Genomic DNA, 21860 nt, shown 5'->3' with positions numbered 1-21860 from the left:
TCTTCCATGCTCTCCTGGAGCTTAAACAGGGATGCCTCGCTCGCAGAATCTTCCATGCTCTCTTGGAGCTCAAACAGGGATGCCTCGCTCACAGAATCTACATTGCTCTCCAGGAGCTTAAACATGGATGCCTCGCTCGCAAAATCTTCCATGCTCTCCTGGAGCTTAAACATGGATGCCTTGCTCGCAGAATCTTCCATGCTCTCTTGGAGCTCAAACAGGGATGCCTCGCTCACAGAACCTCAGATGCTCTCCTGGAGCCTGGGCAGGGATGCCTCGCTCGCACAATCTCCCATGGTCTCCTGGATCCCGGGCAGGCACGCCTCGCTCGCAGAATCTTCCATGCTCTCCTGGAGCTCAAACAGGGATGCCTCACTCGCAGAATCTTCCATGCTCTCCTGGAGCCCAGGCAGGGATGCCTCGCTTGCAGAATCTCCCATGTTCTCCTGGAGCCCGGGCAGGGATTCCTCACTCGCACAATCTCCCATGGTCTCCTGGATCCCAGGCAGGGATGCCTCGCACGCAGAATCTACATTGCTCTCCAGGAGCTTAAACATGGATGCCTCGCTCGCAAAATCTTCCATGCTCTCTTGGAGCTCAAACAGGGATGCCTCGCTCACAGAACCTCAGATGCTCTCCTGGATCCCGGGCAGGGACGCCTTGCTCGCAGAATCTTCCATGCTCTCCTGGAGCTTAAACAGGGATGCCTCGCTCGCAGAATCTCCCATGCTCTCCTGGAGCCCGGGCAGGGATGCCTCACTTGCACAATCTTCCATGCTCTCCAGGAGCCTTGGCCAGGCTGCATTGCTCGCAGAATCTTCCATGCTCTCTTGGAGCTTAAACAGGGATGCCTCGCTCGCAGAATCTCCCATGCTCTCCTGGAGCCCGGGCAGGGATGCCTCGCTCGCAGAATCTTCCATGCTCTCCTGGAGCTTAAACAGGGATGCCTCACTTGCAGAATCTCCCATGTTCTCCTGGATCCCGGGCAGGGAGGCCTCGCTCTCAGAATCTTCCATGCTCTCCTGGAGCTCAAACAGGGATGCCTCGCTCACAGATTCTTCCATGCTCTCCAGGAGCTTAAACATGGATGCCTCACTCGCAGAATCTTCCATGCTCTCTTGGAGCTTAAACAGGGATGCCTCGCTCGCAGAATCTCCCATGCTCTCCTGGAGCCCGGGCAGGGATGCCTTGCTCACACAATCTCCCATGCTCTCCTTGAGCTTAAACATGGATGCCTCGATCGCACAATCTCCCATGCTCTCCTGTTACCCGGGCAGGGAAGCCTCACTCGCACAATCTCCCATGCTCTCCTGGAGCCAAGGCAGGGATGCCTCACTTGCACAATCTTCCATGCTCTCCTGGAGCCTTGGCAAGGCTGCATTGCTCGCAGAATCTTCCATGCTCTCTTGGAGCTTAAACAGGGATGCCTCGCTCGCAGAATCTCCCATGCTCTCCTGGAGCCCGGGCAGGGATGCCTCGCTCACAGAATCTTCCATGCTCTCCTGGAGCTTAAACAGGGATGCCTCGCTCGCAGAATCTTCCATGCTCTCCTGGAGCCCGGGCAGGGATGCCTCGCTCGCAGAATCTACATTGCTCTCCAGGAGCTTAAACATGGATGCCTCGCTCGCAAAATCTTCCATGCTCTCCTGGAGCTTAAACATGGATGCCTCGCTCGCAGAATCTTCCATGCTCTCTTGGAGCTCAAACAGGGATGCCTCGCTCACAGAACCTCAGATGCTCTCCTGGAGCCTGGGCAGGGATGCCTCGCTCGCACAATCTCCCATGCTCTCCTGGTGCTTAAACAGGGGCGCCTCGCTCGCAGAATCTACATTGCTCTCCAGGAGCTTAAACATGGATGCCTCGCTCGCAAAATCTTCCATGCTCTCCTGGAGCTTAAACATGGATGCCTCGCTCGCAGAATCTTCCATGCTCTCTTGGAGCTTAAACAGGGATGCCTCGCTCGCAGAATCTCCCATGCTCTCCTGGAGCCCGGGCAGGGATGCCTCGCTTGCAGAATCTCCCATGTTCTCCTGGAGCCCGGGCAGGGATGCCTCGCTCGCACAATCTCCCATGGTCTCCTGGATCCCGGGCAGGGATGCCTCGCTCGCATTATCTTCCATGCTCTCCTGGAGCTCAAACAGGGATGCCTCGCTCTCAGAATCTACATTGCTCTCCAGGAGCTCAAACAGGGATGCCTCGCTTGCAGAATCTCCCATGCTCTCCTGGATCCCGGGCAGGGATGCCTCGCTCGCACAATCTCCCATGGTCTCCTGGATCCCGGGCAGGGATGCCTCGCTTGCAGAATCTCCCATGCTCTCCTGGAGCCTTGGCCAGGCTGCATTGCTCGCAGAATCTCCCATGCTCTCCTGGAGCCCGGGCAATGAAGCCTCACTCGCAGAATCTGTCATTCTCTCCTTTAGCTCAAACGGGGACGCCTCGCTCGCACAATCTCCCATGCTCTCCTGGAGCCCGGGCAGGGATGCTTCGCTCCTCTCCAGGAGCTTAAACAGGGATGACTCACTCGCAGAATCTCCCATGCTCTCCTGGAGCCCTGGCCAGGCTGTGTTGCTCGCTGAATTTTGCATGCCTGTCCTGGAGCCCTGGCTGGGACACCTAGTCCACACGGATCTCTTCCTGGCTCTCTCTCTCACCTCTTTGCCATTTGTGAATCCGCCCGAGGAATTCCCCCAGACGTCACGGCATTGCTGCTGCGCGCCACTTTTTGAGCGGGCAACGGCGGATTTTACCCGACCTCCTGGAACTGTGTCCCGGCATTGGGCCCATTTTCAAAACCTCATCGGGACTTCCGGAGGTTGCAGTTCCCCTGTCTAGCCGGAATACCTCGCTCGCACAATCTCCCATGCTCTCCTGGAACCCGGGCAGGGAAGCCTCACTCGCACAATCTCCCATGCTCTCCTGGAGCCAAGGCAGGGATGCCTCACTTGCACAATCTTCCATGCTCTCCTGGAGCCTTGGCCAGGCTGCATTGCTCGCAGAATCTACCATGCTGTCCTGGAGCTTAAACAGGGATGCCTCACTTGCAGAATCTCCAATGTTCTCCTGGAGCCCGGGCAGGGATGCCTCGCCCGCACAATCTCCCATGGTCTCCTGGATCCCGGGCAGGGACGCCTCACTCGCAGAATCTTCCATGCTCTCCTGGAGCTCAAACAGGGATGCCTCGCTCGCAGAATCTTCCATGCTCTCCTGGAGCTTAAACAGGGATGCCTCGCTCGCAGAATCTCCCATGCTCTCATGGATCCCGGGCAGGGATGCCTCACTTGCAGAATCTTCCATGCTCTCCTGGAGCCCGGGCAGGGATGCCTCGCTCGCACAATCTCCTATGGTCTCCTGGATCCCGGGCAGGGATGCCTCACTCGCATTATCTTCCATGCTCTCCTGGAGCTCAAACAGGGGCGCCTCGCTCGCAGAATCTACATTGCTCTCCAGGAGCTTAAACATGGATGCCTCGCTCGCAAAATCTTCCATGCTCTCTTGGAGCTCAAACAGGGATGCCTCGCTCAAAGAACCTCAGATGCTCTCCTGGATCCCGGGCAGGGACGCCTTGCTCGCAGAATCTTCCATGCTCTCCTGGAGCTTAAACAGGGATGCCTCGCTCGCAGAATCTCCCATGCTCTCCTGGAGCCCGGGCAGGGATGCATCACTCACAGAATCTGCTATGCTCTCCTGGAGCTCAAACAGGGATGCCTCGCTCGCACAATCTCCCATGCTCTCCTGGAGCCTGGGCAGGGATGCCTCGCTCGCACAATCTCCCATGCTCTCCTGGAACCCGGGCAGGGAAGCCTCACTCGCACAATCTCCCATGCTCTCCAGGAGCCAAGGCAGGGATGCCTCACTTGCAGAATCTTCCATGCTCCCCAGGAGCCTTGGTCAGGCTGCATTGCTCGCAGGATCTACCATGCTCTCCTGGAGCTTAAACAGGGATGCCTCACTCGCAGAATCCTCCATGTTCTCCTGGAGCCCTGGCAGGGATGCCTCGCTCGCACAATCTCCCATGGTCTCCTGGATCCCGGGCAGGGATGCCTCGCTCGCATTATCTTCCATGCTCTCCTGGAGCTCAAACAGGGACGCCTCGCTCGCAGAATCTACATTGCTCTCCAGGAGCTTAAACATGGATGCCTCGCTCGCAGAATCTTCCATGCTCTCTTGGAGCTTAAACAGGGATGCCTCGCTCGCAGAATCTCCCATGCTCTCCTGGAGCCCGGGCAGGGATGCCTCGCTCGCAGAATCTTCCATGCTCTCCTGGAGCTTAAACAGGGATGCCTCGCTTGCAGAATCTCCCATGCTCTCCTGGAGCCCGGGCAGGAATGCCTCGCTCGCACAATCTCCCATGGTCTCCTGGATCCCGGGCAGGGATGCCTCACTCGCAGAATCTTCCATGCTCTCCTGGAGCCAAGGCAGGGATGCCTCACTTGCACAATCCTCCATGCTCTCCAGGAGCCTTGGCCAGGCTGCATTGCTCGCAGAATCTTCAATGCTCTCTTGGAGCCCGGGCAGGGATGCCTCGCTCGCAGAATCTTCCATGCTCTCCTGGAGCTTAAACAGGGATGCCTCACTTGCAGAATCTCCCATGTTCTCCTGGATCCCGGGCAGGGAGGCCTCGCTCTCAGAATCTTCCATGCTCTCTTGGAGCTTAAACAGGGATGCCTCGCTCGCAGAATCTGCCATGCTCTCCTGGAGCCTGGGCAGGGACGCCTCACTTGCACAATCTTCCATGATCTCATGGAGCCTTGGTCAGGCTGCATTGCTCGCAGAATCTCCCATGCTCTCCTGGAGCTCAAACAGGGACACCTTGCTCACACAATCTCCCATGCTCTCCTGGAGCCCGGGCAGGGAAGCCTCGCTCGCAGAATCTTCCATGCTCTCCTGGAGCTTAAACAGGGATGCCTCACTCGCAGAATCTTCCATGCTCTCCTGGAGCTTAAACAGGGATGCCTCGCTTGCAGAATCTCCCATGCTCTCCTGGAGCTTAAACAGGGATGCCTCGCTTGCAGAATCTCCCATGCTCTCCTGGAGCCCGGGCAGGAATGCCTCGCTCGCACAATCTCCCATGGTCTCCTGGATCCCGGGCAGGGATGCCTCGCTCGCAGAATCTCCCATGCTCTCCTGGAGCCCGGGCAGGGACGCCTCACTTGCACAATCTTCCATGATCTCATGGAGCCTTGGTCAGGCTGCATTGCTCGCAGAATCTCCCATGCCCTCCTGGAGCCTTGGCCAGGCTGCATTGCTCGCAGAATCTCCCTTGCTCTCCTGGAGCCCGGGCAAGGATGCCTCACTCGCAGAATCTGTCATGCTCTCCTGGAGCTCAAACAGGGATGCCTCGCTCGCACAATCTCCCATGCTCTCCTGGAGCCCAGGCAGGGATGCCTCGCTCCTCTCCTGGAGCTTAAACAGGGATGACTCGCTCGCAGAATCTCCCATGCTCTCCTGGAGCCCTGGCCAGGCTGTGTTGCTCGCTGAATCTTGCATGCCTGTCCTGGAGCCCTGGCTGGGACACCTAGTCCACACGGATCTCTTCCTGGCTCTCTCTCTCACCTCTTTGCCATTTGTGAATCCGCCCGAGGAATTCCCCCAGACGTCACGGCATTTGCTGCTGCGCGCCACTTTTTGCGGGGGCAACGGCAGATTTTACCTGACCTCCTGGAACTGCGTCCCGGCATTGGGCCCATTTTCAAAACCTCATCGGGACTTCCGGAGGTTGCAGTTCCCCTGTCTGGCCGGAAAACCTCGCTAGCAGAATCTCACATGCACTCCTGGAGACCTGGCCAGGCTGTGTTGCTCGCAGAATCTCCCATGCTCTAATGGATCCCGTGCAGGGAAGCCTCGCTCGCAGAATCTTCCATGCTCTCTTGGAGCTTTAACAGGGATGCCTCGCTCGCAGAATCTTCCATGCTCTCCTGGAGCTTAAACAGGGATGCCTCGCTTGCAGAATCTTCCATGTTCTCCTGGATCTCGGGCATGGAGGCCTCGCTCTCAGAATCTTCCATGCTCTCCTGGAGCTCAAACAGGGATGCCTCGCTCACAGAATCTTCCATGCTCTCCAGGAGCTTAAACATGGATGCCTCACTCGCAGAATCTTCCATGCTCTCTTGGAGCTTAAACAGGGATGCCTCGCTCGCAGAATCTCCCATGCTCTCCTGGAGCCCAGGCAGGGATGCCTCGCTCGCAGAATCTTCCATGCTCTCCTGGAGCCTTGGCCAGGCTGCATTGCTCGCAGAATCTACCATGCTCTCCTGGAGCTTAAACAGGGATGCCTCACTTGCAGAATCTCCAATGTTCTCCTGGAGCCCGGGCAGGGATGCCTCACCCGCACAATCTCCCATAGTCTCCTGGATCCCGGGCAGGGACGCCTCGCTCGCAGAATCTTCCATGCTCTCCTGGAGCCCAGACAGGGATGCCTCGCTCGCTCAATCTCCCATGCTCTCCTGGAACCCGGGCAGGGAAGCCTCACTCGCACAATCTCCATTTGCTCTCCTGGAGCCAAGGCAGGGATGCCTCACTTGCACAATCTTCCATGGTCTCCTGGAGCCCGGGCAGGGATGCCTCGCTCGCAGAATCTTCCATGCTCTCCTGGAGCTCAAACCGGGATGCCTCGCTCGCAGAATCTCCCATGCTCTCCTGGAGCTTAAACAGGGATGCCTCGCTTGCAGAATCTCCCATGCTCTCCAGGAGCCAAGGCAGGGATGCCTCGCTCGCACAATCTCCCATGCTCTCCTGGATCCCGTGCAGGGATGCCTCACTCGCAGAATCTTCCATGCTCTCTTGGAGCTTAAACAGGGATGCCTCGCTCGCAGAATCTCCCATGCTCTCCTGGAGCCCGGGCAGGGATGCCTCGCTCGCAGAATCTTCCATGCTCTCCTGGAGCTTAAACAGGGATGCCTCACTTGCAGAATCTCCCATGCTCTCCTGGAGCCCGGGCAGGGATGCCTCGCTCGCACAATCTCCCATGGTCTCCTGGATCCCGGGCAGGGATGCCTCGCTCGCAGAATCTTCCATGCTCTCCTGGAGCTCAAACAGGGACGCCTCGCTCGCAGAATCTTCATTGCTCTCCTGGAGCTTAAACATGGATGCCTCGCTCGCAGAATCTTCCATGCTCTCTTGGAGCTTAAACAGGGATGCCTCGCTCGCAGAATCTCCCATGCTCTCCTGGAGCCCGGGCAGGGATGCCTCGCTTGCACAATCTCCCATGCTCTCATGGAGCCTTGGCAGGGATGCTTTGCTCGCACAATCTCCCATGCTCTCCTGGAACCTGGGCAGGGAAGCCTCGCTCGCACAATCTCCCATGCTCTCCAGGATCCAAGGCAGGGATGCCTCGCTTGCACAATCTTCCATGCTCTCTTGGAGCTTAAACAGGGATGCCTCGCTCGCAGAATCTCCCATGCTCTCCTGGAGCCCGGGCAGGGATGCCTCACTTGCAGAATCTTCCATGCTGTCCTGGAGCTTAAACAGGGATGCCTCGCTCGCAGAATCTCCCATGCTCTCCTGGAGCCCAGACAGGGATGCCTCGCTTGCAGAATCTCCCATGCTCTCCTGGAGCCCGGGCAGGGATGCCTCACTTGCAGAATCTTCCATGCTGTCCTGGAGCTTAAACAGGGATGCCTCGCTCGCAGAATCTTCCATGCTCTCTTGGAGCTTAAACAGGGATGCCTCGCTCGCAGAATCTCCCATGCTCTCCTGGAGCCCAGACAGGGATGCCTCGCTTGCAGAATCTCCCATGCTCTCCTGGAGCCCGGGCAGGGATGCCTCGCTCGCTCAATTTCCCATGCTCTCCTGGAACCCGGGCAGGGAAGCCTCACTCGCACAATCTCCATTTGCTCTCCAGGAGCCAAGGCAGGGATGCCTCACTTGCACAATCTTCCATGCTCTACTAGAGCCTTGGCCAGGCTGCATTGCTCGCAGAATATACCATGCTCTCCTGGAGCTTAAACAGGGATTCCTCACTTGCAGAATCTCCCATGTTCTCCTGGAGCCCGGGCAGGGATGCCTTGCCCGCACAATCTCCCATGGTCTCCTGGAGCCCGGGCAGGGATGCCTCGCTTGCACAATCTCCCATGCTCTCATGGAGCCTTGGCAGGGATGCCTTGCTCGCACAATCTCCCATGCTCTCCTGGAACCCGGGCAGGGAAGCCTCACTCGCAGAATCTGCCATGCTCTCCTGGAGCCCGGGCAGGGACGCCTCACTTGCACAATCTTCCATGATATCATGGAGCCTTGGTCAGGCTGCATTGCTCGCAGGATCTACCATGCTCTCCTGGAGCTTAAACAGGGATGCCTCGCTCGCAGAATCTCCCATGCCCTCCTGGAGCCTTGGCCAGGCTGCATTGCTCACAGAATTTCCCATGCTCTCCTGGTGCCCGGGCAAGGATGCCTCACTCGCAGAATCTGTCATGCTCTCCTGGAGCTCAAACAGGGATGCCTCGCTCGCACAATCTCCAATGCTCTCCTGGAGCCAAGGCAGGGATGCCTCACTTGCACAATCTTCCATGCTCTCCTGGAGCCTTGGCCAGGCTGCATTGCTCGCAGAATCTACCATGCTCTCCTGGAGCTTAAACAGGGATGCCTCACTTGCAGAATCTCCCATGGTTTCCTGGATCCCGGGCAGGGATGCCTCGCTCGCAGAATCTTCCATGCTCTCCTGGAGCTCAAACAGGGTTGCCTCGCTCGCAGAATCTTCATTGCTCTCCTGGAGCTTAAACATGGATGCCTCGCTCGCAGAATCTTCCATGCTCTCTTGGAGCTTAAACAGGGATGCCTCGCTCGCAGAATCTCCCATGCTCTCCTGGAGCCCGGGCAGGGATGCCTCGCTCGCAGAATCTTCCATGCTCTCCTGGAGCTTAAACAGGGATGCCTCGCTTGCAGAATCTCCCATGCTCTCCTGGAGCCCAGACAGTGATGCCTCGCTCGCACAATCTCCCATGCTCTCCTGGAACCTGGGCAGGGAAGCCTCACTCGCACAATCTCCCATGCTCTCCTGGAGCCAAGGCAGGGATGCCTCACTTGCACAATCTTCCATGCTCTACTAGAGCCTTGGCCAGGCTGCATTGCTCGCAGAATCTACCATGCTCTCCTGGAGCCCGGGCAGGGATGCCTCACTCGCACAATCTCCCATGGTCTCCTGGATCCCGGGCAGGGATGCCTCGCTCGCATTATCTTCCATGCTCTCCTGGAGCTCAAACAGGGATTCCTCGCTCGCAGAATCTACATTGCTCTCCAGGAGCTTAAACATGGATGCCTCGCTCGCAGAATCTTCCATGCTCTCTTGGAGCTCAAACAGGGATGCCTCGCTCGCAGAATCTTCCATGCTCTCCTGGAGCTTAAACAGGGATGCCTCGCTCGCACAATCTCCCATGCTCTCCTGGAACCCGGGCAGGGAAGCCTCACTCGCACAATCTCCCATGCTCTCCTGGAGCCAAGGCAGGGATGCCTCACTTGCACAATCTTCCATGTTCTCCTGGAGCCTTGGCCAGGCTGCATTGCTCGCAGAATCTACCATGCTGTCCTGGAGCTTAAACAGGGATGCCTCACTTGCAGAATCTCCAATGTTCTCCTGGAGCCCGGGCAGGGATGCCTCGCCCGCACAATCTCCCATGGTCTCCTGGATCCCGGGCAGGGACGCCTCACTCGCAGAATCTTCCATGCTCTCCTGGAGCTCAAACAGGGATGCCTCGCTCGCAGAATCTTCCATGCTCTCCTGGAGCTTAAACAGGGATGCCTCGCTCGCAGAATCTCCCATGCTCTCATGGATCCCGGGCAGGGATGCCTCACTTGCAGGATCTACCATGCTCTCCTGGAGCTTAAACAGGGATGCCTCACTCGCAGAATCCTCCATGTTCTCCTGGAGCCCTGGCAGGGATGCCTCGCTCGCACAATCTCCCATGGTCTCCTGGATCCCGGGCAGGGATGCCTCGCTCGCATTATCTTCCATGCTCTCCTGGAGCTCAAACAGGGACGCCTCGCTCGCAGAATCTACATTGCTCTCCAGGAGCTTAAACATGGATGCCTCGCTCGCAGAATCTTCCATGCTCTCCTGGAGCTTAAACAGGGATGCCTCGCTCGCAGAATCTCCCATGCTCTCCTGGAGCCCGGGCAGGGATGCATCACTCACAGAATCTGCTATGCTCTCCTGGAGCTCAAACAGGGATGCCTCGCTCGCACAATCTCCCATGCTCTCCTGGAGCCTGGGCAGGGATGCCTCGCTCGCACAATCTCCCATGCTCTCCTGGAGCCCAGACAGGGATGCCTCGCTCGCACAATCTCCCATGCTCTCCTGGAACCCGGGCAGGGAAGCCTCACTCGCACAATCTCCCATGCTCTCCAGGAGCCAAGGCAGGGATGCCTCACTTGCAGAATCTTCCATGCTCCCCAGGAGCCTTGGTCAGGCTGCATTGCTCGCAGGATCTACCATGCTCTCCTGGAGCTTAAACAGGGATGCCTCACTCGCAGAATCCTCCATGTTCTCCTGGAGCCCTGGCAGGGATGCCTCGCTCGCACAATCTCCCATGGTCTCCTGGATCCCGGGCAGGGATGCCTCGCTCGCATTATCTTCCATGCTCTCCTGGAGCTCAAACAGGGACGCCTCGCTCGCAGAATCTACATTGCTCTCCAGGAGCTTAAACATGGATGCCTCGCTCGCAGAATCTTCCATGCTCTCTTGGAGCTTAAACAGGGATGCCTCGCTCGCAGAATCTCCCATGCTCTCCTGGAGCCCGGGCAGGGATGCCTCGCTCGCAGAATCTTCCATGCTCTCCTGGAGCTTAAACAGGGATGCCTCGCTCGCAGAATCTGCCATGCTCTCCTGGAGCCTGGGCAGGGACGCCTCACTTGCACAATCTTCCATGATCTCATGGAGCCTTGGTCAGGCTGCATTGCTCGCAGAATCTCCCATGCTCTCCTGGAGCTTAAACAGGGATGCCTCGCTTGCAGAATCTCCCATGCTCTCCTGGAGCTTAAACAGGGATGCCTCGCTTGCAGAATCTCCCATGCTCTCCTGGAGCCCGGGCAGGAATGCCTCGCTCGCACAATCTCCCATGGTCTCCTGGATCCCGGGCAGGGATGCCTCGCTCGCAGAATCTCCCATGCCCTCCTGGAGCCTTGGCCAGGCTGCATTGCTCGCAGAATCTCCCATGCTCTCCTGGAGCCCGGGCAAGGATGCCTCACTCGCAGAATCTGTCATGCTCTCCTGGAGCTCAAACAGGGATGCCTCGCTCGCACAATCTCCCATGCTCTCCTGGAGCCCAGGCAGGGATGCCTCGCTCCTCTCCTGGAGCTTAAACAGGGATGACTCGCTCGCAGAATCTCCCATGCTCTCCTGGAGCCCTGGCCAGGCTGTGTTGCTCGCTGAATCTTGCATGCCTGTCCTGGAGCCCTGGCTGGGACACCTAGTTAACACGGATCTCTTCCTGGCTCTCTCTCTCACCTCTTTGCCATTTGTGAATCCGCCCGAGGAATTCCCCCAGACGTCACGGCATTTGCTGCTGCGCGCCACTTTTTGCGGGGGCAACGGCAGATTTTACCTGACCTCCTGGAACTGCGTCCCGGCATTGGGCCCATTTTCAAAACCTCATCGGGACTTCCGGAGGTTGCAGTTCCCCTGTCTGGCCGGAAAACCTCGCTAGCAGAATCTCACATGCACTCCTGGAGACCTGGCCAGGCTGTGTTGCTCGCAGAATCTCCCATGCTCTAATGGATCCCGTGCAGGGAAGCCTCGCTCGCAGAATCTTCCATGCTCTCTTGGAGCTTTAACACGGATGCCTCACTCGCAGAATCTTCCATGCTCTCCTGGAGCTTAAACAGGGATGCCTCGCTTGCAGAATCTTCCATGCTCTCCTGGAGCTCAAACAGGGACGCCTCGCTCGCAGAATCTTCATTGCTCTCTTGGAGCTTAAACAGGGATGCCTCGCTCGCAGAATCTCCCATGCTCTCCTGGAGCCCGGGCAGGGATGCCTCGCTTGCACAATCTCCCATGCTCTCATGGAGCCTTGGCAGGGATGCCTTGCTCGCACAATCTCCCATGCTCTCCTGGAGCTTAAACAGGGATGCCTCGCTTGCAGAATCTCCCATGCTCTCCTGGAACCTAGGCAGGGAAGCCTCACTCGCACAATCTCCCATGCTCTCCTGGAGCCTTGGCCAGGCTGCATTGCTCGCAGAATCTACCATGCTCTCCTGGAGCTTAAACAGGGATGCCTCACTTGCAGAATCTCCCATGTTCTCCTGGATCTCGGGCATGGAGGCCTCGCTCTCAGAATCTTCCATGCTCTCCTGGAGCTCAAACAGGGATGCCTCGCTCACAGAATCTTCCATGCTCTCCAGGAGCTTAAACATGGATGCCTCACTCGCAGAATCTTCCATGCTCTCTTGGAGCTTAAACAGGGATGCCTCGCTCGCAGAATCTCCCATGCTCTCCTGGAGCCCAGGCAGGGATGCCTCGCTCGCAGAATCTTCCATGCTCTCCTGGAGCCTTGGCCAGGCTGCATTGCTCGCAGAATCTACCATGCTCTCCTGGAGCTTAAACAGGGATGCCTCACTTGCAGAATCTCCAATGTTCTCCTGGATCCCGGGCAGGGACGCCTCGCTCGCAGAATCTTCCATGCTCTCCTGGAGCTCAAACAGGGATGCCTCACTTGCAGAATCTCCCATGCTCTCCTGGAGCCCAGACAGGGATGCCTCGCTCGCTCAATCTCCCATGCTCTCCTGGAACCCGGGCAGGGAAGCCTCACTCGCACAATCTCCATTTGCTCTCCTGGAGCCAAGGCAGGGATGCCTCACTTGCACAATCTTCCATGGTCTCCTGGAGCCCGGGCAGGGATGCCTCGCTCGCAGAATCTTCCATGCTCTCCTGGAGCTCAAACCGGGATGCCTCGCTCGCAGAATCTCCCATGCTCTCCTGGAGCTTAAACAGGGATGCCTCGCTTGCAGAATCTCCCATGCTCTCCTGGAGCCCGGGCAGGGATGCCTCGCTCGCAGAATCTTCCATGCTCTCCTGGAGCTTAAACAGGGATGCCTCACTTGCAGAATCTCCCATGCTCTCCTGGAGCCCGGGCAGGGATGCCTCGCTCGCACAATCTCCCATGGTCTCCTGGATCCCGGGCAGGGATGCCTCGCTCGCAGAATCTTCCATGCTCTCCTGGAGCTCAAACAGGGACGCCTCGCTCGCAGAATCTTCATTGCTCTCCTGGAGCTTAAACATGGATGCCTCGCTCGCAGAATCTTCCATGCTCTCTTGGAGCTTAAACAGGGATGCCTCGCTCGCAGAATCTCCCATGCTCTCCTGGAGCCCGGGCAGGGATGCCTCGCTTGCACAATCTCCCATGCTCTCATGGAGCCTTGGCAGGGATGCTTTGCTCGCACAATCTCCCATGCTCTCCTGGAACCTGGGCAGGGAAGCCTCGCTCGCACAATCTCCCATGCTCTCCAGGATCCAAGGCAGGGATGCCTCGCTTGCACAATCTTCCATGCTCTACTAGAGCCTTGGCCAGGCTGCATTGCTCGCAGAATATACCATGCTCTCCTGGAGCTTAAACAGGGATGCCTCACTTGCAGAATCTCCCATGTTCTCCTGGAGCCCGGGCAGGGATGCCTCGCCCGCACAATCTCCCATGGTCTCCTGGATCCCGGGCAGGGTTGCCTCGCTCGCAGAATCTTCCATGCTCTCCTGGAGCACAAACAGGGATGCCTCGCTCGCAGAATCTTCCATGCTCTCCTGGAGCTTAAACAGGGATGCCTCGCTCGCAGAATCTCCCAAGCTCTCCTGGAGCCCGGGCAGGGATGCCTCGCTCGCAGAATCTTCCATGCTCTCCTGGAGCTTAAACAGGGATGCATCGCTTGCAGAATCTCCCATGCTCTCCTGGAGCCCAGACAGAGAAGCCTCACTCGCACAATTTCCATTTGCTCTCCTGGAGCCCAGGCAGGGATGCCTCACTTGCACTATCTTCCATGCTCTCCTGGAGCCAAGGCAGGGATGCCTCGCTCGCAGAATCTCCCATGCTCTCCTGGATCCCGTGCAGGGATGCCTCACTTGCAGAATCTCCCATGTTCTCCTGGATCCCGGGCAGGGAGGCCTCGCTCTCAGAATCTTCCATGCTCTCTTGGAGCTTAAACAGGGATGCCTCGCTCGCAGAATCTGCCATGCTCTCCTGGAGCCCGGGCAGGGAAGCCTCGCTCGCAGAATCTTCCATGCTCTCCTGGAGCTTATACAGGGATGCCTCACTCGCAGAATCTTCCATGCTCTCCTGGAGCTTAAACAGGGATGCCTCGCTTGCAGAATCTCCCATGCTCTCCTGGAGCTTAAACAGGGATGCCTCGCTTGCAGAATCTCCCATGCTCTCCTGGAGCCCGGGCAGGAATGCCTCGCTCGCACAATCTCCCATAGTCTCCTGGATCCCGGGCAGGGATGCCTCGCTCGCAGAATCTTCCATGCTCTCCTGGAGCCAAGGCAGGGATGCCTCACTTGCACAATCTTCCATGCTCTCCTGGAGCCTTGGCCAGGCTGCATTGCTCGCAGAATCTTCCATGCTCTCTTGGAGCTTAAACAGGGATGCCTCGCTCACAGAATCTCCCATAGTCTCCTGGATCCCGGGCAGGGACGCCTCGCTCGCAGAATCTTCCATGCTCTCCTGGAGCCCAGACAGGGATGCCTCGCTCGCTCAATCTCCCATGCTCTCCTGGAGCTCAAACAGGGATGCCTCGCTGGCAGAATCTTCATTGCTCTCCTGGAGCTTAAACAGGGATGCCTCGCTTGCAGAATCTCCCATGCTCTCCTGGAGCCCGGGCAGGGAAGCCTCACTCGCACAATCTCCATTTGCTCTCCTGGAGCCAAGGCAGGGATGCCTCGCTCGCACAATCTCCCATGGTCTCCTGGATCCCGGGCAGGGATGCCTCGCTCGCAGAATCTTCCATGCTCTCCTGGAGCTCAAACCGGGATGCCTCGCTCGCAGAATCTTCCATGCTCTCTTGGAGCTTAAACAGGGATGCCTTGCTCGCAGAATCTCCCATGCTCTCCTGGAGCCCGGGCAGGGATGCCTCGCTTGCACAATCTCCCATGCTCTCATGGAGCCTTGGCAGGGATGCCTTGCTCGCACAATCTCCCATGCTCTCCTGGAGCCTTGGCCAGGCTGCATTGCTCGCAGAATCTACCATGCTTTCCTGGAGGTTAAACAGGGATGCCTCACTTGCAGAATCTCCAATGTTCTCCTGGAGCCCGGGCAGGGATGCCTCACCCGCACAATCTCCCATAGTCTCCTGGATCCCGGGCAGGGACGCCTCGCTCGCAGAATCTTCCATGCTCTCCTGGAGCTCAAACAGGGATGCCTCGCTCGCAGAATCTTCCATGCTCTCCTGGAGCTTAAACAGGGATGCCTCGCTCGCAGAATCCTACATGCTCTCCTGGAGCTTAAACAGGGATGCCTCGCTTGCAGAATCTCCCATGCTCTCCTGGAGCCCGGGCAGGGACGCCTCACTTGCACAATCTTCCATGATCTCCTGGAGCCTTGGTCAGGCTGCATTGCTCGCAGGATCTACCATGCTCTCCTGGAGCTTAAACAGGGGTACCTCGCTCGCAGAATCTCCCATGCCCTCCTGGAGCCTTGGCCAGGCTGCATTGCTCGCAGAATCTTCCATGCTGTCCTGGAGCTTAAACAGGGATGCCTCGCTTGCAGAATCTCCCATGTTCTCCTGGAGCCTGGGCAGGGATGCCTCGCTTGCACAATCTCCCATGGTCTCCTGGATCCCGGGCAGGGATGCCTCACTCGCATTATCTTCCATGCTCTCCTGGAGCTCAAACAGGGGCGCCTCGCTCGCAGAATCTACATTGCTCTCCAGGAGCTTAAACATGGATGCCTCGCTCGCAAAATCTTCCATGCTCTCCTGGAGCTTAAACATGGATGCCTCGCTCGCAGAATCTTCCATGCTCTCTTGGAGCTCAAACAGGGATGCCTCGCTCACAGAACCTCAGATGCTCTCCTGGAGCCTGGGCAGGGATGCCTCGCTCGCACAATCTCCCATGCTCTCCTGGAGCTTAAACAGGGGCGCCTCGCTCGCAGAATCTACATTGCTCTCCAGGAGCTTAAACATGGATGCCTCGCTCGCAAAATCTTCCATGCTCTCCTGGAGCTTAAACATGGATGCCTCGCTCGCAGAATCTTCCATGCTCTCTTGGAGCTTAAACAGGGATGCCTCGCTCGCAGAATCTCCCATGCTCTCCTGGAGCCCGGGCAGGGATGCCTTGCTCGCACAATCTCCCATGCTCTCCTGGAGCTTAAACAGGGATGCCTCGCTTGCAGAATCTCCCATGCTCTCCTGGAGCCCAGACAGGGATGCCTCGCTCGCACAATCTCCCATGCTCTCCTGTTACCCGGGCAGGGAAGCCTCACTCGCACAATCTCCCATGCTCTCCTGGAGCCTTGGCCAGGCTGCATTGCTCGCAGAATCTTCCATGCTCTCTTGGAGCTTAAACAGGGATGCCTCGCTCGCAGAATCTTCCATGCTCTCCTGGAGCTCAAACAGGGATGCCTCGCTCGCAGAATCTCCCATGCTCTCCTGGATCCCGGGCAGGGATGCCTCGCTTACAGAATCTCCCATGTTCTCCTGGAGCCCTGGCAGGGATGCATCGCTCACACAATCTCCCATGCTCTCCTGGAGCTCAAACAGGGATGCCTCGCTCGCAGAATATCCCATGCTCTCCTGGAGCCAGGGCAGGGATGCCTCGCTCGCAGAATCTTCCATGCTCTCCTGGAGCTTAAACAAGGATGCCTCGCTCGCAGAATCTTCCATGCTCTCCTGGAACCCAGGCAGGCACGCCACGCTCGCAGAATCTTCCATGCTCTCCTGGAGCTTAAACATGGATCCTCGCTCACAGAATCTTCCATGCTCTCTTGGAGCTTAAACAGGGATGCCTCGCTCGCAGAATCTCCCATGCTCTCCTGGAGCCCAAACAGGGATGCCTCGCTCGCACAATCTCCCATGCCCTTCTGGAGCCTTGGCCAGGCTGCAATGCTCGCAGAATCTCCCATGTTCTACTGGAGCCCGGGCAGGGATGCCTCGCTCGCACAATCTCCCATGGTCTCCAGAGGTTGCAGTTCCCCTGTCTGGCCGGAATACCTCGCTAGCAGAATCTCACATACACTCCTGGAGCCCTGGCCAGGCTGTGTTGCTCGCAGAATCTCCAATAATCTCCTGGAGCCCGGGCAGGGATGCCTCGCTCGCACAATCTCACATGCTCTCCTGGAGCTTAAACAGGGATGCCTTGCTCGCAGAATCTCCCATGCTCTCCTTGATTCCGGGCAGGGAGGCCTCGCTCGCTGAATTTTTTCCATGCTCTCCTGGGGCCTTGGCAAGGCTGCATAGCTCGCAGAATCTTCCATGCTCTCCTGGAGCTTAAACAGGGATGCCTCGCTTGCAGAATCTCCCATGTTCTCCTGGAGCCCGGGCAGGGATGCCTCGCTCGCACAATCTCCCATGGTCTCCTGGATCCCGGGCAGGGATGCCTCGCTCGCATTATCTTCCATGCTCTCCTGGAGCTCAAACAGGGATGCCTCGCTCTCAGAATCTACATTGCTCTCCAGGATCTTAAACATGGATGCCTCGCTCGCAGAATCTTCCATGCTCTCTTGGAGCTCAAACAGGGATGCCTCGCTCGCAGAATCTCCCATGTTCTACTGGAGCCCGGGCAGGGAAGCCTCACTCGCACAATCTCCCATGGTCTCCTGGATCCCGGGCAGGGATGCCTCGCTCGCAGAATCTTCCATGCTCTCCTGGAGCTTAAACAGGGATGCTTCGCTTGCAGAATCTCCCATGCTCTCCTGGAGCCCGGGCAGGGACGCCTTACTTGCACAAAATCCATGATCTCCTGGAGCCTTGGTCAGGCTGCATTGCTCGCAGGATCTACCATGCTCTCCTGGAGCTTAAACAGGGATGCCTCGCTCACAGAATCTCCCATGCCCTCCTGGAGCCAGGGCAGGGATGCCTCACTCGCAGAATCTGCCATGCTCTCCTGGAGCTCAAACAGGGATGCCTCACTCGCACAATCTCCCATGCTCTCCTGGAACCCGGGCAGGGAAGCCTCACTCGCACAATCTCACATGCTCTCCTGGAGCCCGGGCAGGGATGCCTCACTCGCAGAATCTGCCATGCTCTCCTGGAGCTCAAACAGTGATGCCTCGCTCGCACAATCTCCCATGCTCTCCTGGAACCCGGGCAGGGAAGCCTCACTTGCACAATCATCCATGATCTACTGGAGCCTTGGTCAGGCTGCATTGCTCACAGGATCTACCATGCTCTCCTGGAGCTTAAACAGGGATGCCTCGCTCACAGAATCTCCCATGCCCTCCTGGAGCCAGGGCAGGGATGCCTCACTCGCAGAATCTGCCATGCTCTCCTGGAGCTCAAACAGGGATGCCTCGCTCGCACAATCTCCCATGCTCTCCTGGAACCCAGGCAGGGAAGCCTCACTCGCACAATCTCCCATGCTCTCCTGGAGCCCGGGCAGGGATGCCTCACTCGCAGAATCTGCCATGCTCTCCTGGAGCTCAAACAGGGATGCCTCGCTCACAGATTCTTCCATGCTCTCCAGGAGCTTAAACATGGATGCCTCACTCGCAGAATCTTCCATGCTCTCTTGGAGCTTAAACAGGGATGCCTCGCTCGCAGAATCTCCCATGCTCTCCTGGAGCCCGGGCAGGGATGCCTTGCTCACACAATCTCCCATGCTCTCCTTGAGCTTAAACAGGGATGCCTCGCTTGCAGAATCTCCCATGCTCTCCTGGAGCCCAGACAGGGATGCCTCGATCGCACAATCTCCCATGCTCTCCTGTTACCCGGGCAGGGAAGCCTCACTCGCACAATCTCCCATGCTCTCCTGGAGCCAAGGCAGGGATGCCTCACTTGCACAATCTTCCATGCTCTCCTGGAGCCTTGGCAAGGCTGCATTGCTCGCAGAATCTTCCATGCTCTCTTGGAGCTTAAACAGGGATGCCTCGCTCGCAGAATCTCCCATGCTCTCCTGGAGCCCGGGCAGGGATGCCTCGCTCACAGAATCTTCCATGCTCTCCTGGAGCTTAAACAGGGATGCCTCGCTCGCAGAATCTTCCATGCTCTCTTGGAGCTCAAACAGGGATGCCTCGCTCACAGAATCTACATTGCTCTCCAGGAGCTTAAACATGGATGCCTCGCTCGCAAAATCTTCCATGCTCTCCTGGAGCTTAAACATGGATGCCTCGCTCGCAGAATCTTCCATGCTCTCTTGGAGCTCAAACAGGGATGCCTCGCTCACAGAACCTCAGATGCTCTCCTGGAGCCTGGGCAGGGATGCCTCGCTCGCACAATCTCCCATGGTCTCCTGGATCCCGGGCAGGCACGCCTCGCTCGCAGAATCTTCCATGCTCTCCTGGAGCTCAAACAGGGATGCCTCACTCGCAGAATCTTCCATGCTCTCCTGGAGCCCAGGCAGGGATGCCTCGCTTGCAGAATCTCCCATGTTCTCCTGGAGCCCGGGCAGGGATTCCTCACTCGCACAATCTCCCATGGTCTCCTGGATCCCAGGCAGGGATGCCTCGCACGCAGAATCTACATTGCTCTCCAGGAGCTTAAACATGGATGCCTCGCTCGCAAAATCTTCCATGCTCTCTTGGAGCTCAAACAGGGATGCCTCGCTCACAGAACCTCAGATGCTCTCCTGGATCCCGGGCAGGGACGCCTTGCTCGCAGAATCTTCCATGCTCTCCTGGAGCTTAAACAGGGATGCCTCGCTCGCAGAATCTCCCATGCTCTCCTGGAGCCCGGGCAGGGATGCCTCACTTGCACAATCTTCCATGCTCTCCAGGAGCCTTGGCCAGGCTGCATTGCTCGCAGAATCTTCCATGCTCTCTTGGAGCTTAAACAGGGATGCCTCGCTCGCAGAATCTCCCATGCTCTCCTGGAGCCCGGGCAGGGATGCCTCGCTCGCAGAATCTTCCATGCTCTCCTGGAGCTTAAACAGGGATGCCTCACTTGCAGAATCTCCCATGTTCTCCTGGATCCCGGGCAGGGAGGCCTCGCTCTCAGAATCTTCCATGCTCTCCTGGAGCTCAAACAGGGATGCCTCGCTCACAGATTCTTCCATGCTCTCCAGGAGCTTAAACATGGATGCCTCACTCGCAGAATCTTCCATGCTCTCTTGGAGCTTAAACAGGGATGCCTCGCTCGCAGAATCTCCCATGCTCTCCTGGAGCCCGGGCAGGGATGCCTTGCTCACACAATCTCCCATGCTCTCCTTGAGCTTAAACATGGATGCCTCGATCGCACAATCTCCCATGCTCTCCTGTTACCCGGGCAGGGAAGCCTCACTCGCACAATCTCCCATGCTCTCCTGGAGCCAAGGCAGGGATGCCTCACTTGCACAATCTTCCATGCTCTCCTGGAGCCTTGGCAAGGCTGCATTGCTCGCAGAATCTTCCATGCTCTCTTGGAGCTTAAACAGGGATGCCTCGCTCGCAGAATCTCCCATGCTCTCCTGGAGCCCGGGCAGGGATGCCTCGCTCACAGAATCTTCCATGCTCTCCTGGAGCTTAAACAGGGATGCCTCGCTCGCAGAATCTTCCATGCTCTCCTGGAGCCCGGGCAGGGATGCCTCGCTCGCAGAATCTACATTGCTCTCCAGGAGCTTAAACATGGATGCCTCGCTCGCAAAATCTTCCATGCTCTCCTGGAGCTTAAACATGGATGCCTCGCTCGCAGAATCTTCCATGCTCTCTTGGAGCTCAAACAGGGATGCCTCGCTCACAGAACCTCAGATGCTCTCCTGGAGCCTGGGCAGGGATGCCTCGCTCGCACAATCTCCCATGCTCTCCTGGTGCTTAAACAGGGGCGCCTCGCTCGCAGAATCTACATTGCTCTCCAGGAGCTTAAACATGGATGCCTCGCTCGCAAAATCTTCCATGCTCTCCTGGAGCTTAAACATGGATGCCTCGCTCGCAGAATCTTCCATGCTCTCTTGGAGCTTAAACAGGGATGCCTCGCTCGCAGAATCTCCCATGCTCTCCTGGAGCCCGGGCAGGGATGCCTCGCTTGCAGAATCTCCCATGTTCTCCTGGAGCCCGGGCAGGGATGCCTCGCTCGCACAATCTCCCATGGTCTCCTGGATCCCGGGCAGGGATGCCTCGCTCGCATTATCTTCCATGCTCTCCTGGAGCTCAAACAGGGATGCCTCGCTCTCAGAATCTACATTGCTCTCCAGGAGCTCAAACAGGGATGCCTCGCTTGCAGAATCTCCCATGCTCTCCTGGATCCCGGGCAGGGATGCCTCGCTCGCACAATCTCCCATGGTCTCCTGGATCCCGGGCAGGGATGCCTCGCTTGCAGAATCTCCCATGCTCTCCTGGAGCCTTGGCCAGGCTGCATTGCTCGCAGAATCTCCCATGCTCTCCTGGAGCCCGGGCAATGAAGCCTCACTCGCAGAATCTGTCATTCTCTCCTTTAGCTCAAACGGGGACGCCTCGCTCGCACAATCTCCCATGCTCTCCTGGAGCCCGGGCAGGGATGCTTCGCTCCTCTCCAGGAGCTTAAACAGGGATGACTCACTCGCAGAATCTCCCATGCTCTCCTGGAGCCCTGGCCAGGCTGTGTTGCTCGCTGAATTTTGCATGCCTGTCCTGGAGCCCTGGCTGGGACACCTAGTCCACACGGATCTCTTCCTGGCTCTCTCTCTCACCTCTTTGCCATTTGTGAATCCGCCCGAGGAATTCCCCCAGACGTCACGGCATTGCTGCTGCGCGCCACTTTTTGAGCGGGCAACGGCGGATTTTACCCGACCTCCTGGAACTGTGTCCCGGCATTGGGCCCATTTTCAAAACCTCATCGGGACTTCCGGAGGT

This window comes from Taudactylus pleione, unplaced genomic scaffold (assembly GCF_031769625.1).
Source record: "Taudactylus pleione unplaced genomic scaffold, aTauple2 ptg000587l, whole genome shotgun sequence".
In the NCBI taxonomy this organism is placed as follows: Eukaryota; Metazoa; Chordata; class Amphibia; order Anura; family Myobatrachidae; genus Taudactylus; species Taudactylus pleione.
This window is presented reverse-complemented; position numbering follows the sequence as displayed.